Below are 16,648 nucleotides of genomic sequence, written 5' to 3' on the forward strand. Positions count from 1 at the left end.
GATGGCAGGGCAGGTTCAGGCGTTTTTGGTGTTGCTCCAGTCTTCTGTACGTGGTGCCTGTACGCCGAAAGTGTCCCGCAATTCTTGTGGCCACCGACAGCATCTCTTGCACGCCCCTGTCGTTTTTTAAATAATTCTGCACCACCAAATTCAAGGTATGTGCAAAACATGGGACGTGCTGGAATTTGCCCAGATATAATGCACGCACAATATTGCTGGCGTTGTCCGATGCCACAAATCCACAGGAGAGTCCAATTGGGGTAAGCCATTCTGTGATGATCTTCCTCAGTTGCCGTAAGAGGTTTTCATCTGTGTGCGTATTCTGGAAAGCGGTGATACAAAGCGTAGCCTGCCTAGGAAAGAGTTGGCGTTTGCGAGATGCTGATACTGGTGCCGCCGCTGCTGTTCTTGCGGCGGGAGTCAATACATCTACCCAGTGGGCTGTCACAGTCATATAGTCCTGAGTCTGCCCTGCTCCACTTGTCCACATGTCCGTGGTTAAGTGGACATTGGGTACAACTGCATTTTTTAGGACACTGGTGAGTCTTTTTCTGAGGTCTGTGTACATTTTCGGTATCGCCTGCCTAGAGAAATGGAACCTAGATAGTATTTGGTACCGGGGACACAGTACCTCAATCAAGTCTATAGTTGGCTCTGAAGTAATGATGGATACCGGAACCACGTTTCTCACTGCCCAGGATGCCAAGGCCTCAGTTATCCGCTTTGCAGTAGGATGACTGCTGTGATATTTCATCTTCCTCGCAAAGGACTGTTGGACAGTCAATTGCTTGGTGGAAGTAGTAAAAGTGGTCTTACGACTTCCCCTCTGGGATGACCATCGACTCCCAGCAGCAACAACAGCAGCGCCAGCAGCAGTAGGCGTTACACTCAAGGATGCATCGGAGGAATCCCAGGCAGGAGAGAACTCGTCAGAATTGCCAGTGACATGGCCTGCAGGACTATTGGCATTCCTGGGGAAGGAGGAAATTGACACTGAGGGAGTTGGTGGGGTGGTTTGCGTGAGCTTGGTTACAAGAGGAAGGGATTTACTGGTCAGTGGACTGCTTCCGCTGTCGCCCAAAGTTTTTGAACTTGTCACTGACTTATGATGAATGCGCTGCAGGTGACGTATAAGGGAGGATGTTCCGAGGTGGTTAACGTCCTTACCCCTACTTATTACAGCTTGACAAAGGCAACACACGGCTTGACACCTGTTGTCCGCATTTCTGTTGAAATACTTCCACACCGAAGAGCTGATTTTTTTGGTATTTTCACCAGGCATGTCAATGGCCATATTCCTCCCACGGACAACAGGTGTCTCGCCGGGTGCCTGACTTAAACAAACCACCTCACCATCAGAATCCTCCTTGTCAATTTCCTCCCCAGCGCCAGCAACACCCATATTCTCCTCATCCTGGTGTACTTCAACACTGACATCTTCAATCTGACTATCAGGAACTGGACTGCGGGTGCTCCTTCCAGCACTTGCAGGGGGCGTGCAAATGGTGGAAGGTGCATGCTCTTCACGTCCAGTGTTGGGAAGGTCAGGCATCGCAACCGACACAATTGGACTCTCCTTGTGGATTTGTGATTTTGAAGAACGCACAGTTCTTTGCTGTGCTTTTGCCAGCTTAAGTCTTTTCATTTTTCTAGCGAGAGGCTGAGTGCTTCCATCCTCATGTGAAGCTGAACCACTAGCCATGAAGATAGGCCAGGGCCTCAGCCGTTCCTTGCCACTCCGTGTGGTAAATGGCATATTGGCAAGTTTACGCTTCTCCTCCGACGATTTTTATTTAGATTTTTGAGTCATTTTTTTACTGATCTTTTGTGTTTTGGATTTTACATGCTCTGTACTATGACATTGGGCATCGGCCTTGGCAGACGACGTTGATGGAATTTCATCGTCTCGGCCATGACTAGTGGCAGCAGCTTCAGCACGAGGTGGAAGTGGATCTTGATCTTTCCCTATTTTTGGAACCTCAACATTTTTGTTCTCCATATTTTAATAGGCACAACTAAAAGGCACCTCAGGTAAACAATGGAGATGGATGGATACTAGTATACTTATGGATGACGAGTGACTGACGACACAGAGGTAGCTACAGCCGTGGACTACCGTACTGCGTCTGCTAGTATAGAGATGATAATTAATGATATAAAAAAAAATATATATATAACTACTGTAGGTATATATAATATAATGACGGACCTGGTGGACACTGTCAGCAGACTGCTAAACTACTAGTATGAAGAAGATAGAAAAAAACTTCCACCACAGGTAGGTAGGTATACAATTATGGACGAGCACTGACGACACAGAGATAGCCACAGCCGTGGCCTACCGTACTGCGTCTGCTAGTATAGAGATGATAATTAATGATATAAAAAAAAATATATATAACTACTGTAGGTATATATAATATAATGACGGACCTGGTGGACACTGTCAGCAGACTGCTAAACTACTAGTATGAAGAAGATAGAAAAAAAAAACCACCACAGTTAGGTATACAATTATGGACGAGTGACGACACAGAGGTAGGTACAGCCGTGGACTACCGTACTGCGTCTGCTAGTATAGATAATATACTAAATATATTACTACTGTAGGTATATAATATAATGACGGACCTGGTGGACACTGTCAGCAGACTCCTAAACTACTAGTATGAAGAAGATAAAAAAAAAACCCCACCACAGGTAGGTAGGTATACAATTATGGACGAGCACTGACGACACAGAGATAGCCACAGCCGTGGACTACAGTACTGCGTCTGCTAGTATAGATAATATAATAAATATATTACTACTGTAGGTATATAATATAATGATGGACCTGGTGGACACTGTCAGTAGACTCCTAAACTACTAGTATGAAGAAGATAGAAAAAAAAAAACCACCACAGGTAGGTAGGTATACAATTATGGACGAGCACTGACGACACAGAGATAGCCACAGCCGTGGACTACCGTACTGCGTCTGCTAATATAGAGATGATAAAGATGAAAAAAAAAATATAACACTACTGCAGGTAAATATTTATATAATATATGTATGACGGACCTGCTGGACACTGTCAGCAGAATGCATTTATAGAATAAAAAAAAAACACCACAGGAGTGTTTAACTTTTTCAGGCAGACAATATACTGGTGGTCACACTGGCAGCAAAAGTGTGCACTGTACTCCTGCTATAACTGCTCCCCAGTCTCCCCCACAATTAAGCTGTGTGAGCAGTGAGCACTCAGCACAGTCAGATATACATAGATGATATATCATGCAGCACACTGAGGCTGAGCACAGATATGGTATGTGTATCGTTTTTTTTCAGGCAGAGAACGGATTATAAATAATAAAACTGGTGGTCACTATCAGCAAAACTCTGCACTACTGAGTACTCCTGACAAGTTCAACTGCTCCCCAAATTAGTAGTAAATCAAATGTCACTCGTCTCTATCTTCTAATCTAAACGGAGAGGACGCCAGCCACGTCCTCTCCCTATCAATCTCAATGCACGTGTGAAAATGGCGGCGACGCGCGGCTCCTTATATAGAATCCAAGTCTCGTGAGAATCCGACAGCGGGATGATGACGTTCGGGCGCGCTCGGGTTAACCGAGCAAGGCGAGAGGATCCGAGTCTGCTCGGACCCGAGCAAAAAAGGGTGAAGTTCGGGCGGGTTCGGATTCCGAGGAACCGAACCCGCTCATCTCTTATGGCCACCCAGCATGACGCCTCCCTTCTTGACCATGCTGTAATTGCAGTCGCACTGCAGTTCAGCGTGATCATAAAAAATGGTGTAGCCTCCTGCTGGTGCAGACTGTATGTGCGCGCAGGAAGCCGCCACCATTTTTGTGATCACAGCGGCTGAATGTGATGTCATACAGCTGCTGTGACCACGCCCCCTGTGTCTCCTCCATTGCAGACCCCATTTTGAAGCCTTGCCCCCGCACCGCTCCATCCCTGACTTGGAAATGGAGTGTTGCTGACCCCCCTCTCCCCCCCTGCCCCGATTGACAGGCAGAGGCGATCGCATTCTCTGCGGGGTGCCGCAGAAAATGCAGGCACATGCGTATGCTCTTAGCAATTTTTGCAGTTGGATCACTTATTGTGATTGCAATCCAACCTGAATCAGGCCCTATTACCTATCACAATGCGCTGCGGGCAGTACAAAATTGGTTTAATATAGGAGAAAAACCCCCAGACCTGTGCTCCTTAACTGTACCTGGTGGCTAGTGGAGCGGCTGCCCAGTAATCAGTGTCCACGCCAGTGCGCACACGGTCCACCCCCTACGGCCACGCTCCCCTTCATCAGCGGCCTCGTGATCCGGAAGGGCGGTGTGTGTGTGACTGACCTTAGGAAGAAACCGGAGCCTCCGCTGCAGTGACCCAGCAACCAGGGCACGGGAGTATACAGCGCCGCTGGGAGTGATGAAGCTGCAGTAAAGATGTCTATTAGACCTAGCCTGCTGCAGCCCTTGTAGATTCTCATAAAACAAGTTCTTCTTTTCTTGTCAAAATGAATAGCTAAGAATTGGCTTCCTGAGGCAGGCCCCTGTTAAGTGGCCTGCTACTGAAGGCACCAACTACAAACTGAGCTCCCTGTTCATGGAAGCGGGGTTATAGAGGAGGATGCGCTGAGCATCTTGGGAACAGTCAAAAGCTTTGAGTCGGTTGGTGCCTCAGATCAAGATCCTACTCTACACCCCAATGTGAATCCTTGTGGAGTCCTGTGTACCCCACAGAAGAAATTAATGTGTCACACCCATTGGCAGCAACCTTAGAATAGCTGCTGATGGGCACAATTGAGAAAGGAAGGGGGGGGGACATTTGAATCCAGCACATAGATGCAATTCAAATATGTAATTTGTACCTTCCTATTTTAAAATATAATGGATGAACTTCACCCTGTGAGAACAATCTTCATGATCAAGAGATCTCATATGCAAAATAAGTATGAGTTGGGATAGGGCTGGGGAGGGTGGCTGCTCGGGCAGCCCCTCCCCCATCAAGTTAAGGAGATTCAACTGAGGAAGCACAAGGGAACTCTCGTCTGGGGACAACAACTGCAGGGAGACCACATCTTTTCAGATGAACATGGGAGGGCGGAAGGCTGCCTAATACTGAAGCACCATCAAATATCAAACCATATGCAACAACTAGTACAAGCATTCCTGGGGGAAGGTCTGCAGCAGACGGATTTGCATACGGTGATGTCATCCAAGCAGTGGGCCAAAGTTGGCTGGAACCCTCATCTGCATATGAAAAGAGAAAAGGGGCATGCAGGGCATGGCGGCCTTTTGCGGTGCTTGGATGACCCCTAGTTCGCATTAAACACCCCCACCCTCCTTTGGTGTGGGGCTCATGTTGGCTATGCCCCAGCCCCTGAAGCATTCAAGCTGATTTCTTACAGCAGCTGGGCACTGTAACAGCTCCAGAGCTGCTCTGTAAGGCAACTAAAAGGGTGTGGGCCCTGCAGCACTACCTGTAGTTCGCATTGTGCGTTGGAAGGCACAAAGTAAGCAGACGGGAGAAGTCAGGATAGTGCGCAAGGGCATAGAAGGGAGTGGCTCCAGAAAAGAGAAGTGGAAACAGACAGCAAACTAGGCTGGAGAGAGACCTGAGACAAAGAGATCTGAATTATACGAGAGCCGACCAGGGGAAACACAAATTATGCAATCAAGTTTCCCACATTTGGGGAAATCACAGGAGCAGCACACCCAGAGTGCAATGGGTGAGCCTTGCCCTGGGAGAAGCACCTTCATGATCATAGTATCTCACCTGGCAGGTAAGTAGGAGTTGGGCTAGAGCTGGGGAGGGTCACTGCTCGGGCACCCCCCTGTCAAGTGAAGGAGATCCAACTGAGGCAGCACAAGGGAACTCTCGAAAGAAGAACAAGGCTAGAGGAATATATGAGACAAAGAAATCTGACTTTTACCAGAGCTGACCAGAGGAAAACACAAACACAGTCCCCCACTACCACAAAAAATGCAGGCGAGTTTCCCACATTTGGGGAAATCACAGGGGTCAGCATACCCAGAATGCAATGAATGAACCTCACCCTGGGTGAACAATCTTCATGACCATGGTGTCTCCTATGCAAAATAAGTATGATTTGGGATAGGGCTGGGAGGGCCGCTGCTCAGGCACATCTCTGTCAAGTAAAGGAGATTCAACTGAGGCAGCACAAGGGAACTCTCATCTGGGGACAACAACTGCAGGGAGAACACATATTTTCAGATGAACATGGGAGGGCAGAAGGCTGCCTAATACTGAAGCACCCCCAAACAACAAACCAAATGCAACAACTAGTGCAAGCATTCCTGGGGCAAGGCCTGCAACAGATGGATTTGCATATGGTGATGTCATCCAAGCAGTGGGTCAAAGTTGGCTTCAACCCTCATCTGCATATGAAAAGAGAAAAGGGGCGTGCAGGGCATGGCGGCCTTTTGCGGTGCTTGGATTACCCCTAGTTCGCATTAAACACCCCCACCCACCTTTGGTGTGGGGCTCATGTTGGCCATGCCCCATCCCCTGAAGCATTCAAGCTGATTTCTTGCAGCAGCTGGGCACTGTAACAGCTCCAGAGCTGCTCTTTAAGGCAAGTAAAAGATTGTGTGGGCCCTGCAGCACTACCTGTAGTTTGCATTGTGCATTGGAAGGCACAAAGTAAGCAGACGGGAGGAGAAGTCAGGATAGTGCACAAGGGTATAGAAGGGAGGGGCTCAAGATAAAAGAAGTGGAAACAGACAGCAAACTAGGCTGGAGAAAGACCTGAGACAAAGAGATCTGAATTATACGAGAGCCGACCAGAGGAAACACAAATTATGCAGTCAAGTGTCCCACATTTGGGGAAATCGTAGGAGCAGCACACCCAGAGTGCAATGGGTGAGCCTTGCCCTGGGAGAAGCACCTTCCTGATCATAGTATCTCACCTGGCAGGTAAGTAGGAGTTGGGCTAGAGCTGGGGAGGGTCACTGCTCGGGCACCCCCCTGTCAAGTGAAGGAGATCCAACTGAGGCAGCACAAGGGAACTCTCGAAAGAAGAACAAGGCTAGAGGAATATATGAGACAAAGAAATCTGACTTTTACCAGAGCTGACCAGAGGAAAACACAAACACAGTCCCCCACTACCACAAAAAATGCAGGCGAGTTTCCCACATTTGGGGAAATCACAGGGGTCAGCATACCCAGAATGCAATGAATGAACCTCACCCTGGGTGAACAATCTTCATGACCATGGTGTCTCCTATGCAAAATAAGTATGATTTGGGATAGGGCTGGGAGGGCCGCTGCTCAGGCACATCTCTGTCAAGTAAAGGAGATTCAACTGAGGCAGCACAAGGGAACTCTCATCTGGGGACAACAACTGCAGGGAGAACACATATTTTCAGATGAACATGGGAGGGCAGAAGGCTGCCTAATACTGAAGCACCCCCAAACAACAAACCAAATGCAACAACTAGTGCAAGCATTCCTGGGGGAAGTTCTGCAGAAGACGGATTTGCATACGGTGATGTCATCCAAGCAGTGGGCCAAAGTTGGCTGGAACCCTCATCTGCATATGAAAAGAGAAAAGGGGTATGTAGGGCATGGCGGCCTTTTGCGGCGCTTGGATGACCCTTAGTTCGCATTAAACACCCCCACCCTCCTTCGGTGTGGGGCTCATGTTGGCCATGCCCCATCCCCTGAAGCATTCAAGCTGATTTCTTGCAGCAGCTTGGCACTGTATCAGCTCCAGAGCTGCTCTGTAAGGCAAGTAAAAGGGTGTGGGCCCTGCAGCACTACCTGTAGTTTGCATTGTGCATTGGAAGGCACAAAGTAAGCAGACAGGAGGAGAAGTCAGGATAGTGCACAAGGGTATAAAAGCGAGTTTCCCACATTTGGGAAAATCACAGGGGTCAGCATACCCAGAATGCAATGAATGAACCTCACCCTGGGAGAACAATCTTCATGACCATGGTATCTCCTATGCAAAATAAGTATGATTTGGGATAGGGCTGGGGAGGGCCGCTGCTCAGGCACATCTCTGTCAAGTAAAGGAGATTCAACTGAGGCAGCACAAGGGAACTCTCATCTGGGGACAACAACTGCAGGGAGAACACATATTTTCAGATAAAAATCTTGGTCATGCTCTGGTTTCTCTTCAGAACGAACAAATCTTTCGCCTTTTATTAAAGATTTCCGTGGAGAGGAGCAAAACCGAGTTTTATCTCAATTTTTGCATGCCCCATCTTTTTGGGGTTTCTTTTATCGGTTTAAAGATAGAATGAGTGTGCTTTAATGTAAGCTCATTTGCATAGAAATGACAGTAAATGTTTGTTTCTTTTCAAACAGAACTTTCTTGACCATGCTACTTGCTTGAAAGATCTGGGAGCACATGGAATACAGTACAAACCATGCTTATAGCAAGGAGAAGCCAGGTGAGAAATCTGCTTACTTTCAAGTTGGGCGCTCACTTTGATCTGAATGAGGACTGCTGGCACAGCATTTAGGCGACAGGTGGAATCTTGGTCATGCTCTGGTTTCTCTTCAGAACGAACAAATCTTTCGCCTTTTATTAAAGATTTCTGTGGAGAGGAGCAAAACTGAGTTTTATCTCAATTTTTGCATGCCCCATATTATTGGGGTTTCTTTTATCAGTTTCTTGTTAGCTTTAATGTAAGTTTATTTGCATAACAATGACTATAAATGTCTGTTTCTTTTCAAGCAGAACTTTCTTGACCATTCTAATTGCTTGAAAGATCTGGGAGCACATGGAAAAGAGTACAAACCATGCTTATAGCAAGGGGAAGCCTGGTGAGAAATCTGCTTTCTTTCTTTCAAATTGGGTGCTCACTTTGCGCTGAATGAGGACTGCTGGCATGGCACTCAGGCGACAGGTGGAATCTTAGTCATACTCTGGTTTCTCTTCAAAACGAACAGATCTTTCGCCTTTTACTAAAGATTTCCGTGGAGAGGAGCAAAACTGAGTTTTATCTCAATTTTTGCATGCTCCGTCTTATTGGGGTTTCTTTTATCGGTTTAAAGATAGAACGAGTGTGCTTTAATGTAAGCTCATTTGCATAGAAATGACAGTAAATGTTTGTTTCTTTTCAAACAGAACTTTCTTGACTATACTAAATGCTTGAAAGATCTGGGAGCACATGGAAAAGAGTACAAACCATGTTTATAGCAAGGGGAAGCCTGGTGAGAAATCTGCTTTCTTTCTTTCAAATTGGGTGCTCACTTTGAGCTGAATGAGGACTGCTGGCATGGCACTCAGGCGACAGGTGGAATCTTGGTCATGTTCTGGTTTTTCTTCAGAACGAACAAATCTTTCGCCTTTTACTAAAGATTTCCGTGGAGAGGAGCAAAACTGAGTTTTAGCTCAATTTTTGCATGCCCAATCTTATTGGGATTTTATTTTATCGGTTTAAAGATAGAACGAGTGTGCTTTAATGTAAGCTCATTTGCATAGAAATGACAGTAAATGTTTGTTTCTTTTCAAACAGAACTTTCTTGACCACACTAATTGCTTGAAAGATCTGGGAGCACATGGAAAAGAGTACAAACCATGTTTATAGCAAGGGGAAGCCTGGTGAGAAATCTGCTTTCTTTCTTTCAAATTGGGTGCTCACTTTGAGCTGAATGAGGATTGCTGGCATGGCACTCAGGCGACAGGTGGAATCTTGGTCATGCTCTGGTTTCTCTTCAAAACGAACAGATCTTTCGCCTTTTACTAAAGATTTCCGTGGAGAGGAGCAAAACTGAGTTTTATCTCAATTTTTGCATGCTCCGTCTTATTGGGGTTTCTTTTATCGGTTTAAAGATAGAACGAGTGTGCTTTAATGTAAGCTCATTTGCATAGAAATGACAGTAAATGTTTGTTTCTTTTCAAACAGAACTTTCTTGACTATACTAATTGCTTGAAAGATCTGGGAGCACATGGAAAAGAGTACAAACCATGTTTATAGCAAGGGGAAGCCTGGTGAGAAATCTGCTTTCTTTCTTTCAAATTGGGTGCTCACTTTGAGCTGAATGAGGACTGCTGGCATGGCACTCAGGCGACAGGTGGAATCTTGGTCATGTTCTGGTTTCTCTTCAGAACGAACAAATCTTTCGCCTTTTACTAAAGATTTCCGTGGAGAGGAGCAAAACTGAGTTTTATCTCAATTTTTGCATGCCCCATCTTATTGGGGTTTTATTTTATCGGTTTAAAGATAGAACGAGTGTGCTTTAATGTAAGCTCATTTGCATAGAAATGACAGTAAATGTTTGTTTCTTTTCAAACAGAACTTTCTTGACCACACTAATTGCTTGAAAGATCTGGGAGCACATGGAAAAGAGTACAAACCATGTTTATAGCAAGGGGAAGCCTGGTGAGAAATCTGCTTTCTTTCATTCAAATTGGGTGCTCACTTTCAGCTGAATGAGAACTGCTGGCATGGCACTCAGGCGACAGGTGGAATCTTGGTCATGCTCTGGTTTCTCTTCAGAACTAACAAATATTTCGCCTTTTATTAAAGATTTCCGTGGAGAGGAGCAAAACTGAGTTTTATCTCAATTTTTGCATGCCCCATATTATTGGGGTTTCTTTTATCAGTTTAAAGACAGAACGAGTGTGCTTTCTTGTTAGCTTTAATGTAAGTTTATTTGCATAACAATGACAGTAAATGTTGTTTCTTTTCAAACAGAACTTTCTTGACCATGCTACTTGCTTAAAGGTCTGGGAGCACATGGAAAACAGTACAAACCATGCAGTATCACAAGAGCCTTTATTTGATCTTTCATGAAGATAGAGCAGAATTGAGGACACGTCAACAATTTCTGCCGAAGGTGGTTCATCTTTCCACATGGTGCCTTTGGCCACTGACACCTTCGTTGAGTCAAAGTCTCTGGCTGTGGTCAGAACTTTGAAAATGTATGTCACCAGAACGGTTCAGATTAGGAAAACAGAGGCTCTGTTTGTCCTGTATGCTCCCAACAGGATTTGGTGTCCTGCTTCCATGCAGACCATTATGCGCTGGATCTGTGGTAAGATTCAGCATGCTCGTTCCACGGCAGGATTGCCGTTACTGAAGTAGGTGAAGACCCATTCTACTAGAAAGGTGGGTTCATCCTTGGCAGCTGGTCGGGGAGTCTCGGCATTGCAACTTTGCCGAGCAGCTATTTAGTAAACACTTTTGCTAAGTTTTACAAGTTTGATACCTTGGCTGATGATAACCTTAAGTTGGGTCATTCGGTGCTGCAGAGTCGTACGCACTCTCCCACCCGTTCAAGAGCTTTGGTATAACCCCATGGTTCTTAATGTGACCCCAGCATCCTCTAGGTCGTATGAGAAAATAGGATTTTAATACCTACCGGTAAATCCTTTTCTCTTAGTCTGTAGAGGATGCTGGGCACCCGTCCCAGTCCATACTGTGTCTGCAGTTATTACTTGTGGTTATACACATGTTGTGTTATGGTTCTGGTCAGCTTTTTGCTGCAATTGTTCATGCCGTTGGCTTGTGTTCTGTTGAATGCCACGTTCTGCGGCATGTTTAAGGTGTGAGCTGGTAAGATGCTCACCTTAGTTTAACAATAAATCCTTTCCTCGAAATGTCCGTCTCCCTGGGCACAGTTCCTATAACTGGAGTCTGGAGGAGGGGCATAGAGGGAGGAGCCAGTTCACACCCTTTGAAAGTCTTAAAGTGCCCATGTCTCTTGCGGATCCCGTCTATACCCCATGGTTCTTAATGTGACCCCAGCATCCTCTACGGACTAAGAGAAAAGAATGCCCTTGCGCACTATCCTGACTTCTCCTCCCGTCTGCTTACTTTGTGCCTTCCAACGCACAATGCGAACTACAGGTGGTGCTGCAGGGCCCACACCCTTTTACTTGCCTTACAGAACAGCTCTGGAGCTGTTACAGTGCCCAGCTGCTGCAAGAAATCAGCTTGAATGCTTCAGGGGATGGGGCATGGCCAACATGAGCCCCACACCAAAGGAGGGTGGGGGTGTTTAATGTGAACTAGGGGTCATCCAAGCACTGCAAAAGGCCGCCATGCCCTGCATGCCCCTTTTCTCTTTTCATATGCAGATGAGGGTTCCAGTCAACTTTGGCCCACTGCTTGGATAACATCACCGTATGCAAATCCGTCTGCTGCAGACCTTCCCCCAGGAATGCTTGTACTAGTTGTTGCATATGGTGCTTCAGTATTAGGCAGCCTTCCGCCCTCCCATGTTCATCTGAAAAGATGTGGTCTCCCTGCAGTTGTTGTCCCCAGACGAGAGTTCCCTTGTGCTTCCTCAGTTGAATCTCCTTAACTTGACGGGGGAGGTGCTGCCCGAGCAGCCCTCCCCAGCCCTATCCCAACTCATATTTATTTTGCATATGAGATCTCTTGATCATGAAGATTGTTCTCACAGGGTGAGGTTCATCCATTATATTTTAAAATAGGAAGGTACGAATTACATATTTGAATTGCATCTATGTGCTGGATTCAAATGTCCCCCCCCCCTTCCTTTCTCAATTGTGCCCGTCAGCAGCTATTCTAAGGTTGCTGCCAATGGGTGTGACACATTAATTTCTTCTGTGGGGTACACTGGACTCCACAAGGATTCACATTGGGGTGTAGAGTAGGATCTTGATCTGAGGCACCAACCGGCTCAAAGCTTTTGACTGTTCCCAAGAAGCTCAGTGCATTCTCCTCTATAACCCCGCTTCCATGAACAGGGAGCTCAGTTTGTAGTTGGTGCCTTCAGTAGCAGGCCAATTAACAGGGGCCTGCCTCAGGCAGCCTATTCTTAGCTATTAATTTTGACAAGAAAAGAAGAACTTGTTTTATGAGAATCTACAAGGGCTGCAGCAGGCTAGGTCTAATAGACATCTTTACTGCAGCTTCATCACTCCCAGCGGCGCTGTATACTCCCGTGCCCTGGTTGCTGGGTCACTGCAGCGGAGGCTCCGGTTTCATCCTAAGGTCAGTCACACACACACCACCCTTCCGGATCACGAGGCCGCTGCTGAAGGGGAGCGAGGCCGTAGGGGGTGGGCCGTGTGCGCACTGCGGTGGACACTGATTACTGGGCAGCCGCTCCACTAGCCACCAGGTACAGTTAAGGAGCACAGGTCTGGGGGTTTTTCTCCTATATTAACCCAATTTTGTACTGCCCGCAGCGCATTGTGATAGGTAATAGGGCCTGATTCAGGTTGGATTGCAATCACAATAAGCGATCCAACTGCAAAAATTGCTAAGAGCATACGCATGTGCCTGCATTTTCTGCGGCACCCCGCAGAGAATGTGATCGCCTCTGCCTGTCAATCGGGGCGGGGAAGGGGGGGAGAGGTGGGTCAGCAACACTCCATTTCCAAGTCAGGGATGGAGCGGTGCGGGGGCAAGGCTTCAAAATGGGGTCTGCAACGGAGGAGACACAGGGGGCGTGGTCACAGCGACTGTATGACATCACATTCAGCCGCTGTGATCACAAAAATGGTGGCGGCTTCCTGCGCGCACATACAGTCTGCACCAGCAGGAGCCTACACCATTTTTTATGATCACGCTGAACTGCAGTGCGACTGCAATTACAGCATGGTCAAGAAGGGAGGCGTCATGCTGGGTGGCCATGCCCTGTCACTTTGCAGGAGCCAGCACCGCTCACACACTAGTCCCCGGGTGCAGCCCCCAACCCCCGGGACACCCGGAGCAACAAAATGTAGATTCAGGCCACCAGGCCACGCCCCTACCTATGAAACCATGCCTCCTTTTTACCATTGCACTGCTTATCTGCGCGCACTGCATTACAATCTCCCTCGCCACCTCTCTGGGTGTCACCAGTGATAGTGACACCTCTGCCATGCTTGTAGCAGCTGGTCCTAAGATCTACGCCTCAAACCCTGAGTGTTTGCCCTTGTGACTTGTTGATCATCATAGCGAAGCAGATGCTTACAGAAAACTGCAGGGGCTTAGATTGAAAATAAAAAAATTGATAGGGTATAAGGTAGAGAGGAGCGGGTTCGGTTCTCCGAGAACCGAATTCCCCACGAACTCCACGTGGTTTACACTGGTCCGAGGCAGGCTCGGTTGTTCCCGCCTGACTCGGAAAACCTGAACAAGGGAAAATGTCATCATCCCGCTGTCGGATTCTCGCGAGATTCGGATTCCATATAAAGAGCTGCGCGTTGCTGCCATTTTTACTCGTGCATTGAAGAGAGAGCGGAGAGGACGTGGCTATGTTCTCTCAGTGGAAATCTCAATATCAGTGCTCAGTATCAGTGGTTACTTATTGCTGCTCAGTAATACTAGTAGTGTGTCTCTCCTGCTCAGTGTCAGTTCTCAGTAGTATCCTCATCAGTGCTCAGTATCACTGTTCATTGTCTTGTGCTGCATTGTGTTGCTCAGCATAATACAGTACATTACTAATAGTCCAGTGCTGCATCTTGCTGCTCAGTGTCAGTTCTAGTATCCTCATCAGTGCTCACTATCACTGCTCATTGCATTGTGGTGTTCTGTATACTACAATAACATAGTAATATAGTAACATAGTTTTTGAGGTTGAATAGAGGCAAATTGCCCATCGTGTTCAACCTGTTTTAAGTTGTGATGATTCTACATACTTGCTGAATAATGTTTTATGACTAGTTAGCTACTATAACTCATGTTACCCCCGGATTAACCATGTTGATATTTTAAGTATTATAACCTTGGATAGCTTTTTCATTCAGAAATGTATCCATTCCTTTTTTAAATCCATTTACAGAGTCCGCCATTACCACCTTCCCTGGCAGGGAATTCCACATCCTGATTGCCCTAACAGTGAAGAAACCTTTCCTCCATTGCGTTCTGAAATTTCCTCCAGTCGCAGCGAGTGACCACGTGTTCTTTTAATAAATAATTCCTCTGATAACTCTTTGTTATGTATCTTTACATATTTGAAGATATTAATAATATCTCCTCTTAGGCACCTCTTTTCTAGTGTATAAATATTCAGCCTAGTAAGTCTTTCCTTATAGTCCAGTACTTTAAGGCCTTTAATCAATTTAGTCTTCAGGATCTCTGACACTTCCATGAGCAGCAGAGTAGTGCAATGGAAGCATGCTGGGCCCATAACCCAGAGGTCGATTGATCGAAACTATCCTCTGCTATGTGCATTTTTTTTTTTATAATTAAAGTAATCAAAAACTGGGATTGATATTTTGGCACTTTTATTTTTACTTAAAGTACAATAACTTTTATCATTTTAATTTGTTTTAATAGTATATTGACAGCATTGTTTTCTTTAAAAAATCCACTTAATTTTCTTTACCCTATTACTGAAATGGTAATTGACAAAAACAAACTACATTGTCACCAGAAGAGCAATGCAAAATGTACAAGTGATATATGAAAATCATCTTCCATCTTGAATTTCAATGATGCATTGGGACAACAATTTGTGAGAAACATCTTCACCCATAAAGAAAGATTTTCTTAATTCCTTACCTGTGTGCTGATTAGATATCACCTTGTTTTCACATTAAACAGACTTCCCCATGAGGAAGCAGCAAGGATGCAGTGACGTTTCCTGGTGTCAACCTGTATTATTTCAGTAGACATTGAAATGAGGATGCATCTTTGATGCCTTTCCAATGAAGCAAGTTTAATTCAGTAATAGGTGAAAAACCATTCCTACAAAGGTGTTAATCAGAGACTTGGCTTTGTGGACACTTTTCAGAGAGCAAATTTGTTAGCATAAACATAAAATCAGAAAATGAAGAGCTGTTTAATCACTCAATTGGACTTTTCTGCCAGCATAATTTTTTTTCTCTGCAACTCACTGCTAAATTGTGCTTCCTAGCTGTTTTTTTATAAAATCACTTAATCAAATCTAACTCTGATTACATCAGAGAAGGACAGGTACCCTACACCATAAGGGGGGTTTTTGAAATTTTGACTTGTCTACTTAAAGATCACCAAAATCTGATTACAAGGTCAATTACATCCCTGGGTGGGATTGAACCACCAACCTTTTGGTTAATAGCCAAACATGCTAACCGATTGCGCCACAGAGACACCTTGCGAAAGTCAATACTGACAAAGGCTAATAAGCATTCATCTAGAACGTTTCCTAGAAAAACTTTAAAAAGTCAATAATCTGGAGAATTTTTGTAAGAAACACATTGGTACTTTCCCATGATGAGTGAGTGCTTCAGGATTTCTTGCACTTACATGGGCTATTAACCAAAAGGTTGGTGGTTCAATCCCACCCAGGGATGTAATTGACCTTGTCATCAGATTTTGGTGATCTTTAAGTAGACAAGTCAAAATTTCAAACCCCCTCTTATGGTGTAGGGTACCTGGCCTTCTCTGACGTAATCAGAGTTAGATTTAATTAAGTGATTTTATAAAAAACAGCTAGGAAGCACAATTTAGCAGTGGGTTGCAGAGAAAAAAATAACATTTTAAACCTACCGGTAATTTTTTTTTCTCGTAGTCCGTAGAGGATGATGGGGACTCCGTAAGGACCATGGGGGATAGACGGGCTCCGCAGCAGACATGGGCACTTTAAGAAAGACTTTAGATCTGGGTGTGCACTGGCTCCTCCCTCTATGCCCCTCCTCCATACCTCAGTTAGAGAAACTGTGCCCAGAGGAGACGGACAGTACGAGGAAAGGATTTTTGTTAATCCAAGGTCAAGATTCATACCAGC

General features: G+C 45.7%; 11 non-coding genes and 1 pseudogene across 11 annotated transcripts; 7 read left to right on the top strand and 5 right to left on the bottom strand.

Moving 5' to 3' along the window:
- Window positions 1–5,631: 5,631 nt before the first annotated feature.
- Window positions 5,632–5,794, bottom strand: LOC135017922 (U1 spliceosomal RNA). The gene has a single exon (XR_010215700.1). It is a non-coding gene; the product is annotated as a U1 spliceosomal RNA (small nuclear RNA).
- A 152-nt stretch (window positions 5,795–5,946) lies between these two features.
- LOC135017776 (U1 spliceosomal RNA) lies at window positions 5,947–6,110 on the bottom strand. The gene has a single exon (XR_010215565.1). It is a non-coding gene; the product is annotated as a U1 spliceosomal RNA (small nuclear RNA).
- A 675-nt stretch (window positions 6,111–6,785) lies between these two features.
- On the bottom strand, window positions 6,786–6,948 carry LOC135017857 (U1 spliceosomal RNA). Its single transcript, XR_010215643.1, has one exon. It is a non-coding gene; the product is annotated as a U1 spliceosomal RNA (small nuclear RNA).
- A 152-nt stretch (window positions 6,949–7,100) lies between these two features.
- On the bottom strand, window positions 7,101–7,264 carry LOC135017777 (U1 spliceosomal RNA). Its single transcript, XR_010215566.1, has one exon. It is a non-coding gene; the product is annotated as a U1 spliceosomal RNA (small nuclear RNA).
- Window positions 7,265–7,856: 592 nt separating this feature from the next.
- Window positions 7,857–7,984, bottom strand: LOC135017987 (U1 spliceosomal RNA; annotated as a pseudogene).
- Window positions 7,985–8,128: 144 nt separating this feature from the next.
- LOC135018032 (U5 spliceosomal RNA) lies at window positions 8,129–8,244 on the top strand. The gene has a single exon (XR_010215790.1). It is a non-coding gene; the product is annotated as a U5 spliceosomal RNA (small nuclear RNA).
- Window positions 8,245–8,514: 270 nt separating this feature from the next.
- Window positions 8,515–8,630, top strand: LOC135018050 (U5 spliceosomal RNA). Its single transcript, XR_010215808.1, has one exon. It is a non-coding gene; the product is annotated as a U5 spliceosomal RNA (small nuclear RNA).
- A 264-nt stretch (window positions 8,631–8,894) lies between these two features.
- LOC135018015 (U5 spliceosomal RNA) lies at window positions 8,895–9,010 on the top strand. Its single transcript, XR_010215773.1, has one exon. It is a non-coding gene; the product is annotated as a U5 spliceosomal RNA (small nuclear RNA).
- A 274-nt stretch (window positions 9,011–9,284) lies between these two features.
- LOC135018054 (U5 spliceosomal RNA) lies at window positions 9,285–9,399 on the top strand. Its single transcript, XR_010215813.1, has one exon. It is a non-coding gene; the product is annotated as a U5 spliceosomal RNA (small nuclear RNA).
- Window positions 9,400–9,675: 276 nt separating this feature from the next.
- Window positions 9,676–9,791, top strand: LOC135018038 (U5 spliceosomal RNA). Its single transcript, XR_010215796.1, has one exon. It is a non-coding gene; the product is annotated as a U5 spliceosomal RNA (small nuclear RNA).
- Window positions 9,792–10,065: 274 nt separating this feature from the next.
- Window positions 10,066–10,181, top strand: LOC135018002 (U5 spliceosomal RNA). The gene has a single exon (XR_010215761.1). It is a non-coding gene; the product is annotated as a U5 spliceosomal RNA (small nuclear RNA).
- Window positions 10,182–10,456: 275 nt separating this feature from the next.
- LOC135018064 (U5 spliceosomal RNA) lies at window positions 10,457–10,572 on the top strand. Its single transcript, XR_010215823.1, has one exon. It is a non-coding gene; the product is annotated as a U5 spliceosomal RNA (small nuclear RNA).
- Window positions 10,573–16,648: the final 6,076 nt, after the last annotated feature.

This window comes from Pseudophryne corroboree, unplaced genomic scaffold (genome assembly GCF_028390025.1).
Source record: "Pseudophryne corroboree isolate aPseCor3 unplaced genomic scaffold, aPseCor3.hap2 scaffold_320, whole genome shotgun sequence".
In the NCBI taxonomy this organism is placed as follows: domain Eukaryota; kingdom Metazoa; phylum Chordata; class Amphibia; order Anura; family Myobatrachidae; genus Pseudophryne; species Pseudophryne corroboree.